Source organism: Vombatus ursinus, unplaced genomic scaffold, assembly GCF_900497805.2.
Source record: "Vombatus ursinus unplaced genomic scaffold, bare-nosed wombat genome assembly UNPS02014818.1, whole genome shotgun sequence".
Lineage (NCBI taxonomy): Eukaryota > Metazoa > Chordata > Mammalia > Diprotodontia > Vombatidae > Vombatus > Vombatus ursinus.
Window position 1 is genome coordinate 15,931,471 of NW_020954596.1, and position 11,264 is coordinate 15,942,734.

The window sequence follows — 11,264 nt, forward strand, 5'->3', positions numbered from 1 at the left end:
CCTTGCCATTTCTCTCATTGATGAGATGAAAGACAATGGAACAACATGAGACAGGGCGTGTCAACTATTTTTTTCTAGTAAGGAGATCAAGACTACAGGGGGGTGCAGCTAGGTGGCGCAGTGGCACTGGCCCTGGATTCAGGAGGACCTGAGTTCAAATCCGATCTCAGACAAATAACACTTACTAGCTGTGTGACCTGGGCGAGTCACTTAACCCCATTGCTTAGGCCCCCCCCCAAAAAAAGACTACAGGGGACCAGAGAGTGTAGAGATAGGATTAACAGGATATTCTACCTATGGATTAATTTGTAGACTCATAGAATTTAGAGTTGGAAGAGATCTTGGAAGTCATCTCTACCAGCCTTGTCACTTGATTGTTAGATGACAAAGAAGGAAAGGAGGAGAAGGAATTCCTCAATGTATCAGAACTAGTAACTAGTTAGTAGCAGAGTCAGAGCTAGAATCTAGCTCTCCCAAATTGACTTTCTTCCCCATGAAGCCTAAGAACCTGGCACTGAAAGTGTGGGATTTTTTTTTTAATTGGAAGAGGTTTGTTGGAGCCTGTAGTATTTCTCAAACAGGGCAGTCCAGACAAGATGATGTGCCGTGATGGATGGGTTGGGGCACATGGGAAAAGCAGATGAGTAGTCAGTGCTTGATGAAGGGCCAGAAGCAGTAAAAGGCAAATGTGGGATATAGAAAGAGATGAGAAGACAGTGAAGATGCATTTTGCCTATTTCATAATTCTACCCAGGGCAAGCTGACCTCCATGTTAGATGCGTATATCAAATAGCATCCATGAAAGTGTCGGGCTCCCTTGTGGCAAAAGTTGCTTTGGCTTGATCCTTTAGCAGGGAAATGGTCATAAAAATAATAATGATCACAGAATAATAACATTTATATAGCACTTTAAGATTCACCAAGAGCTTCCCTCATATTACCTTTGAGAGCATTCTAGCTCCACTTTCGTCTGAGTCTGTCTGCATGATCTTGGACAAGTTGCTTAACTATAATCTGCACTCTCTTATTTTCCTTAGTTGGCCAACATCTCTTCCAGATTTAATAGTCTTGCTAAGTGTTCTAATCCTCGTTCTGCTACTAGTTAGCTGACCTCGGAGGACTCCTTTTCCTTCTCTGGGCCTGTTGCCTGCTCTTTAGAGTGAGGAAATGGGACCAGCTGATCTCTAAGATTCTTTCCAGTTCTAGGAAGGGTCTATATCTTTATTTAGCAACATGAGATGATTCAACTCTTCAAGGATACAGAGTAAGGCCCCAGAAAGGTTAATTTACCTCGCATGAATGATCAGTGACTTCCTAGAATAGCACTGGGTGATTGATCAGCCAGTCAGATATTTATTGAGCTTCTAAGAAGCAGCATGATACAATGTGAAAACATAACTATATGACCTTTATCAAATCTCATGTGACTTCCTGCTTCTGTCAAGGGCATCAACATACTTCCAGACATGCGGGTTTGAAACCTAAGTTATCATTAACCTCTCCTTCTGTTTCACCCTGAAGATCCAGTCAGTTGCCAGATCTTGCTGTTTCTCTCTCCACAACATTTCTTGCATCTGCCCCTTTCTCTCTACTCCCAAGACTATCACCTTAATTCAGGAGCTCAACACCTTTCACCTGAAATAGTGCAATAGCTTCCTAATTGGTCTCCTTGGCTAGTTTTTCCCACTCCATCCTTTCCCTAAGTACCAAAGTGATTTTCCTAAAGTGCAAGTGTGACCACATCACTCCTCTGCTCAATCAGTGCCTCTCAATTGCCTTTAGAATCGAATATGAAATCCTCACTTTGGCTTTTAGAGATCTCTACAATCTAGCCTGGTTGTACATCACTCCCCTCCTGCACTCACCAAACTGGCCTTTTTTCCTGTCCTCGCACACAATATTCGATCTCCTATCCTCTTGCCTTTGTACTATTTGTACCCCCTTCCCAGAATGCACCCCTCCCTCACCTCTTCCTCTTAGGATTCCTAGTTTTCTTCAATACTCAGCTCACATGCCACTGTCTATATGAAGCCTTTCTTGCTCTCTTCAGGCAGTAGGGTGGTCCCCACCAAAATTACCTTGAATTCCTTTTGGCATATGCCTGTAGATGTATATGTTGTATTGTCCAATTCAATGTAAACTCTTTGAGGGTGGGGACTCTTTCATTTCTTTTTTTTTTTTTTTGTATTTTTAGTGCCTAGCACAGCATCTGGTACTTAGGTGTTTCACAAATACTTGTTGATGGATTGGGTAGGTCACTTTCTCTGTCTGGTCTCAGTTCCCTCCACAGTAAAATGAGGGGGTGGGGCTAGAGAACCTCTGTCTGAGATGTCCTTTAGCTCCAACATCCTCAGATTCTCTAATGTTCTATGTAGTGCTCTGGGCTAAGGGCTCTGGGGTGTGCAAAGGAATCCAGGCTCTCAAGATGCTTATAATCTAGATGCAGGAAAAAAGATATCAACCTGTGAAAATATAAATAATAACAGAAAGGATAAGATCTGAAGACAATAGCAGATGAGCCATCACCAGGCAGCAGCACATGAGTAATTGCCACAGGAGTGGAACAGACACTAAGTGCTATAGATCAGGTCAGATTGCATTTGTTTTGGCCAAAGGCCATCCGAAGATTTACAGGACAAAGAGCAGGTGTGGTCTGAGGCTGGGAGTAAATTATAGAGGGATTCTTTGAGCATGAAGAGCTTTGGTATTTCAAAGGCAGTTTTAGAGAAGGAATTCTTAAACCAGGACAAAATTGCTGTATGTAAAGTCAGATTCTTTTTGATTTTTGATATGGGCTAGTCACCCTTGTTAATTCCATTTTATTTAGTGCTCCCTTTATGTCAGGAACCATACCAGGGCATATGCCGATACAAAGGCAAAACCAAAAGCTATTTTCAAAAGCAAGAGCTGTTTTCTGATAGATAACTGGACCTTGTCCTCAGGGAGTTTACTTTTTATTTCATGCTGCTGTATGGACACAAAGAAGAAAACAAAGTAATTTCAGGAGGGAGAGAGTGCTAATAACTGGTGCACCTGGAGTGGTTTTCTGTAGAATGTAACTCTGGAGCTGTGCTTTGAAAGAAGTGGGGGATTCTACGAGGCAGAGGTGAAGAGGATGAGTATTCTGGGTATACAAGCGAAAGATGAAATGTTTTGTACAGAGAATAGCTAATAAGCTGGTTTGGTTGGAATGGAGAGTGTGTAAACCAGTCAATCAACAAGCATCAATGGCATTCTTACTGTATTCTAGCCACAGTATTAGGTACTAGGGAGGGAGAGATAAAAAATGGACTAGACCTTACACTCAAGGAATGTAAATTCTATTGAGGAAGACAACATGTACACATAAAATACATAATATTTCTGTATAGAAAGTAAGTGCCAGGTAATTTTGGTACATTTGGTGGGGCACTAGCAGCTATGGGGATTAGAAAAGCTTGGTATTGGAAAGAGTGCTTGAGCTCAGGGCTTTGAAGAAAGCTAGGGATTCTAGGTGGAGATGAGGACGCACATTCTCAGCAAGGGCAAGAGGACTGAGATAGAGATGGAGTATAAGAAAGAGCAAGATCACCAGGTGGGCTGGATGGTAGAGTAATAGTCACATATAACTAGGTTTGAAAGGTAGGTTGAAGCCAGATTATGAAGGGTCTTAAATGCCAGACAGGAATTGTATTTTCCATTAAGGTAATAGAGAGCCATTGAAGATTGTTATAGAGGAATTTCACAAGTCAGTTCTGTGGTTTAGGAATATCAGTTTTGCAGTTAGGTAAAGGATGGATTCAGGAAGGGACATAATGGAGGCAAGGAGATCATTTAGGAGACTCCTGGGTGAGGTATTTAGGGCTGGAACTAGGATAAACACTGTGAATAGAGAGAAGGCGATAGATGTGAGTGATGTTATGGAGGTAGAAACATCAAGATTTGGTAACTGACTGGATATGGGGGTTGAGGGAGAGAGAAGAGTCAAGAATGATTCTTAGGTTGCAAATTTGGATAACTGGAAGGAGAATTTATGCTCTTATGGCATAAGAAATACCATCTTATCTTTATATTTTTGTTATGCCATAAGTTGTCTACTTCTATGAGTCAATTTTGAATAAATGCTCATTGAACTACCTTAGGTTCTTTTCACAGCAATGGAAAGGGAAAGAATTCTTGACTAAAAAGAGTTAGAGAGGATCACAGGAGATAAGCTGGACAGTTTTAATTACTTCAAGTGAAACATTCCTGCACCAACAAACAAAATCATTGTAGTTAGATTTAGAAGGGAAATAGGTAACTGGGGAAAAATCTTAGTGTATATTTCTCTGACAAATGCCTGATATCCCAAGTAAATTGGAGATTGATTCTTATAGTGATAGTTAATAGTAATAATAGCTAGCATTTATACTGTGTTTGAACATTTGCAAAGCACCTTACAAATATATTTCATTTTATCCTCACAGCAATCCAGAGAGGTAGGTGTAATTATTATCCCCATTTTATAGATGAGAAAAGTGAGGTAGCTAGAGGTTAAGTGAGTTGCCCAGGGTCACAAAGCTAATAAGAGTCTGAGTTAGGATTTGAAGTTTATAAGAACAGTAGCTATTTTCTGATAGATAACTGGTCAAAGGATATGGAAAAAGCAATTTTCAGAAAGAAGAAAGTCAAGCTCTCAATAGCCCATTGAAAACCGCTCCAAATCACTAATAGTAAGAGAAATACACATTTAAAGAACTCTGAGGTTCTACCCTGATTCCCACTGGATTGGCAAAGATGACACAAAAGGAGATTGACAAGTTTTGGAGGGGCTTTAGGAAGACAGGCACACTGGTATACTCTAGCTTGAGCTATGAAGTGGTGCAACCATTTTGAAAAGTAATTTGGTACTAAACCCAAGGGTTACTTAACCATAGAAACCCAGTGATAACACTACTAAGCTTATACTCCAAAGACGTCAAAGAGGAAAAAAAAACTCTATGCGTCCTAAAATATTGACAGCAACACGTTTTTGATGTAGCAAAGAACTAGAAACAAGATGGGTGCAGTGCCCATCAATTGGGGAATGGCTCAACAAATTATGGCATGTAAATATATTTGGAATATTATTCCACCATAAGAAATAACAAAAGGGACAGATTGGGAGAAAACTTGGGAGGGCCTGTATGAACTGATGCAGAGTGAAGTGAGCAGAACCAGGAGAAAGATTTATAAAATATCAACAACATTGTAAAGACAAACAACCTTGAATGGCTCCAGAAGGATGATGAGTACAATGACAAATGATGACTCCTATCTGCTTCCCATTCCCTGACAGATGAAGCGATAAACTAGAGGCAACAGAAAGAGAAATATATTTTCAGATGGAGACAATGTGTGGATTTGTGTTGAGTAATTAAATTTATTTGTCACAAGGAAAAAATTTTCCTTTTATTGTAGAGTTACAGGTTGGATGAAAAGAAAAAGAAAATATTAATGAATTATTAAGAAACAGGAGAGAACAGAAGGAGATTCAGAAGGTAACACAATAAGCAAAAACAAAAACCAAACTATAGATAATAAGGAAAAAGACAAATTGTACTTAACAGAAATTCTCAGTTTCATATGCAGTTTTTTTGGTTTGTTTTTATGTGCCTATTGAGATGTTTGTATATGTTGATGTTTATTAAGTTCATAATAAAAATACATTTTTTCCTCAAAAGAAGTACCCTTAGGAGGTATCTTGGTATAATATAAATAGTGCTCACTCTGGAGCCAGAGGATCTGGGTTCCAATCCTACCCCTAGCATTTACTGCTTGTGTGACCTTGGGTAAGTCGCTTCCTTTCCCTAGTGCTCAGTTTCCTCAGCTGTAAATAAAGAGGTCATCCTCAGTCTCAGAGGGAGTTAGTAATCTCTAAGGTCTCTTCCAGCTCCAGACCTTTGATCCTATGATCTGTTAGTTTTCAGGAGTACTGTATAAGTTTCCTTGCCAAAGAATCAGCACCCAGCCATTGCATATCTGTGTCTATACACACATACAAATATACACAGACATATATATATATACACATACACATATGTACACATATATAATACACACGTATATACACACATATATACATATAATACATATATATATATACATATATATATACACACACAATTCTCTGCTCTTAAGTTCTGAAGCACAGTATAGACTGAGTCCAAGAGGGTACAGGCATTGTGTTTCTCCAATCAGTGTATGTAAGTGAATTTCTCCTTCCTTTCTTTCAATATTCTGCCAGTCATACTTGTTCTTAGAAGGAGGAGAAAACAAACTTTTATGTTATGGTGTCCTGGGCTGTTCCTAAGAGAGGACCACATGTTGTCCATTCCCTTTGTAGTCAAAAGTAACCTGGATTTGGAATCAGATGCTTTTAAGTCCCAGTTTTATAAGTTTTGTGACCTTTGACTTTTCCTTTCTGAGTCTCAATTTCCTCATCTACAAAATGGGGATGATGATACTTACCTTACCTGTTTCGCAAGATTATTGGTAGGATCAAAGGAGATAATGTAAAGCTTTTTGTAACTAAAACATGAAACGTTAAAAATGGTGCAGTGGAAATGGTGCTTCATTTAAACTCAGAGGAGCTGAGTTTAGATCCCACCTTTGCTACTTACTGTCTGTGTAACCTTGGGCTAGTCTCTTCACCTTCGTGGAGCTCAGTTTCCTCATCTGTAAAATGAAGGGCTTGGACCAGATGACCTCTGAAATTCTATCCAGTTCTAAAGCCATGTTCCTTTGATTGGATGACCTTTAACATTCCTTTTGACTCTAAATCTATGATCCTATCAAATTGGAGTTTATAAATATTCCCAGCATTCCTTGGGAAAGCAGAGCAAAATAGTGGTCTGTATGAGGGAGTCCCTGGGTCTTGCTGTCTCCATGTTTCTCTTCCCTTTTCCTCCTTTGCCATTCTTCAGAAACATCCCGTTTTTTGGTTGCACACTCATGTGCACAAAGAACTGTGGTTCTCCTTTATTCCTTCCCCTCCTCTATAAAGGAAAGATTGGAATGATGAGCTGTGTGCTGGAGAGTGGGGTAAGAAGGCTATGTGGGAGGACATTGTCAGTTTCTTGTCTTTAAAAGCCTACACTGAATGACGAGCTCGTCAGTTATGTTACGGTGGCCATTCCTTTGGTATAGCTGGATGAGTGGGCTGGACAAGATGGCGGCCACTGAGGTCCTTCATTGTAACATTAAGAATCAAATGACTGGTGGGTTATCCTCATTATATGTATTGTGGGCGAGTGGAAAGAACAGTGGACTTGGAGCTAGAAGACCTGGCTTCGAACCAGCACAGGTAGTGGTGGTGTGACCTTGGATACTTTAAAGTCTCCAAAGCACAGTTTCATCATCTATCAAATGGAAGTAACAATATTTACACTACCTGGAGGAAAGCACTTTGTAAAGTACAAAGTGGTAGTTGTTGTCACTATTAATTATATGACATGGCCTTTTGTTCTCAGGATAGCAGTAGCACTGTTAGGCTATTGTACTCAGCCAAAGCAGAAAATGTTTCCCAGCAGGAGTTTGTCCATACAATACTGCCCACTGTGAATTGCCCTGACCTCACACAGTATGAAGTCAGCCATCTTTCTGACACCAAACGCTTAGCATTTGAGTTATTCCTTAACTCCACAGAGGCTCATCAAAAATGACCAAGCATATGATTCTCAAATTAAAGAAAATATCGATATGAGCATTTACTAGTGATAAAGAGTCCATAAAAATCTTATTTTGGAAGGAGTGCAGGGTTTGGATTTGGAGGACCTTGGTTCCAATTCTGGCTCTTGCATTTTCAGTGACAACCTTGGGCAAGTGATTTCTCCTCTCTGGGTTACGTTTACATTATCTGTTAAGCTCCAAGTGCCCTTCCAGCTGTAACTGTAGGAACTTCTGATTCTCTGGCAGCTTCTCTGACATGTGCTATGGAAGAGTAAAGCATTTCCCAGTCTAGCAGGGTTTTAAATGCTATGTGCCCAAATATTGTGACCTTTTAGAAAAGAATTTTCTGAGATCTAAGAGCTCAGCTGTTAGGGTCCAAACTGGGAATTAGACACCCAAGAGTTATTCTTTTCCTGGGCTGTGCATGGAATCTTTTTACAAATGCTCACATCAGTAGTTTTCTAGATTACAAATGGCAAAATATTCTGGAAACAACACATTTGACTTGGCTGCTAATATGTGTGGAAAGAGCAATGTGATGGAAGTCAGGAGAGGAAGATGCAGGTTTCAGTTCTGCCACTCCCTATCTGTATGACCTCAGGCAAGTCACTTCCCTAACAAGGTTTGACTAGATTTAATCCAACGTGGTTTTCAAATCTAATTCTTATGATCTTAGGACATTTGAGGTCCTATTAGCAGTTCCTATCATATTTATCATAATAAATGTCATCATCACTATCATCATCAACAACAACTGGGGCAGCTAAGTTGTGCAATGGATACAGTGCTGGGCCTGGAGTCAGGAAGACCTGAGTTCAAATCCAGCTTCAGACGTTTACGAACTATGTGACCAAGGACAGTTACTTAAACTTCTATCTGCCTCAGTTTCCTCAACTGTAAAATGGGAATAATAACAGCACCTATCTCCCAGGGTTGTTACGAGGATCAAATGAAATAATAATTGTAAGACACTTAACATACTACCTGGCATATTGTAAGTGCTATGTAAATGTGGGCTGCTATTATTATTGTTGTTGTTTTTATTATTCCTTTATCTCTAGTTTTTAAAGCAGCCAGTGTTAAAAAAAAAAAACCATGAATCTAGAAACTCTCAGTAAATGCATCTGTCAGATAGTAAATAGCTGACATTTTCTGGAATCAATCTTGGATCAATATTACAATTACTCTGAAAAAAAATTTAATACTTTGAAACAAAGAGGCATTGGTGGAAATCTGCAAGAAAACTCTCTGTGAAAACATCACGTATCCCTAATGTTTGTGTATGTGAACATTCATTAATGTGTTCTCTCTAAACTGATTTTTAAAATTAGGGTTGACTCTTAAGTAAAAATGTAAGATCATGTTGCATGAGGACCTGCAACAGAGAGAATGGAACAGAAGCTGGTCACTGTCCTTGACTGCCTTGAAAGCTTACTGGGGTGAGGGAGAGGAATTAGGCTTATTCTGCCTGGGATTGGGGTTGAGAAATCAGATCGGTAGAAATTGCAGAGAAAAGATTTCAGCTTAATATAAAAAGAAACTTTCTGACAATTTTAGCTGTCTAACAATGGAATCAATTATCTTGGGGAGTAATGAGTTCCCTGACATAGGAGGTCTTCAAGACTCTAAATTGTAGGATTTCATGCCTAATTTCATATAACACTAGGGTAGAAATAGTAGAAAAAAGAAGGGCTAAGAAATTATCGGGTTTTTTTTTTAACCTTTAACTCTCTGTTTAAACTTGTGCTAAGTTCATTCAGACACTATTATGCTCAAATACTGAGAATCTTATTTTTATGGTGATTTTTATATCAAAGTAAGGGTAGTCAGAATAGCATTATAAGACAAAGAATTGGTCTTGGAAAGAAGCGACCTAGTGCAAGCCTCATTTCCCATTCTTAAAATCCAGTGTATTATTACAACATTGACTCTTCAGAAAATTGGCCACCGGGTGACACATTTTTTGACTTCAGCAATTGATGAAAACCATTTCCTAAGGCATGGAAGGCTTTCAGTCTGGGATGGAGGAAGCATTCACACAAGTTAAAACCATGGATGTTTTCAAGCATTGAAACAGAGAGAATCTGAAGGCTCAGAAAACTCCAGCATCTATTGAAAGTGCCATTTGGATGACATCAATTCAAAAGATGTTTACTAAGTTCATACTCTGTACAAGGATCCATGCTGGTGAGGGTCACTTGCCTGTGTGGTACAGGAAACACTTGAGAACTCTCCCTAGAAACTGTGCTTGGGAATTTGCGATGTCATACCTACCATTCTGTAACAGCATCCATCCTTGGTGTGTTCCTTTGTTGAAAGCATCAAGCCAACTGGAGGAAAGTGGACACAAATTGGAGCAGGATGGAATGCTTAAAGCCAGTGAAGATATGGAAATCACCTGATATATTTTTACCCAGGGTGGCTTAGGACTTAAAAAAAAATACAAAGTAATTGGTGTGTTATATTCTTTAGTCAGTTATAAAAAGAGAGGCAATTGGGGAAAAATCGACCCAAGTGAGGGGTCGCATAAGCTACGGCAAATTGGGCCATAACTTCGGCCCTTGCCTGTGAACAGCAATGGAGTGTTGAGATTTGACTCAAGTTCAGGTGGACACAAAGAGAAGAATTTCCCTTCTATTATCATAGCCCTGAGATGGAGAATAATACTGCCAATCACTGTGCCCTTATTTGGTATTCTGCAAAAGGAAGTAGGACATCAGTCAACTCATGGCACACCAATACATGGGCTGTTGTGAAGGCAACTAAGAAAGGCAGACTTGGTATGATAGAAAGGGCTCTGGTTTTGAAGTCATAGCTGTGACTTTAGAATTCTGGCTCTATCTCTTGTATGACCTTGGGCAAGTCACATAACCTTGTGGGCCTTAGTTTCCTAACTGTAGAATAAGGGATTGGACTAGCCGACCTCCTAAGTGTCCCTTTGAGCTTTAAATGGATTATCCTGTGAGCCTACATCATTCATTTGATGGGGTCTTTTTCGCTCTGTCTCTGTTTCTCTGTCTCTCTTTGTCTCTGTCTCTCTCTGTCGTCTCCCCTCCCCACCTCTTTCCCTCTCCTCTTTTCTCTTTCTGTCTCCCCTCTCCTGTTTGTTTCTGGGGCTGAGGCTCACATTCTGTCCCCCTCTTTTCTCAATTCAAACCAGATATGCCCAAATGATCAAGAAGTAAATAAGGAATGCTTTGAAAACATTCTCTCTCTCACTGTTATTTATCTTTTCCCACTGGGAATGATGTCAAAAGACACATTTTACTTGTTCATGTGGAGCAGTTTTCCCTGGATCACTCTCCCCAGGTGTTTTTTGTTTTTTGAAACAGAATTGACTTCTCAATGAGAAGTAATGTGGTATAGTGGGAGAAGTGGATATGTAGTCAGAGGTCCAACGTTCAAATCCAGGGTCTCCTACTTACTACCTGGTGATGTCGGGAAAGTCATTTTACCCCTTTGGGCCACAGTGTTTTTAAACTCTGTGAAATGAGTGGATTGGGCTCAATCTCTAAGGTTCGTTGCTCTAAAGCCAATGACCTGCTCTTGTTTCTTTTCTTTTCTTTTCTTTTCTTTTCTTTTCTTTTCTTTTCTTT

At 39.7% G+C, this 11,264-nt stretch overlaps 1 protein-coding gene across 6 annotated transcripts in view; it reads left to right on the plus strand.

Moving 5' to 3' along the window:
• The window catches only part of PPP2R2C (protein phosphatase 2 regulatory subunit Bgamma), a 413,824-nt gene that overhangs the window by 224,945 nt on the left and 177,615 nt on the right, over window positions 1-11,264 (plus strand). The window lies entirely within an intron of this gene.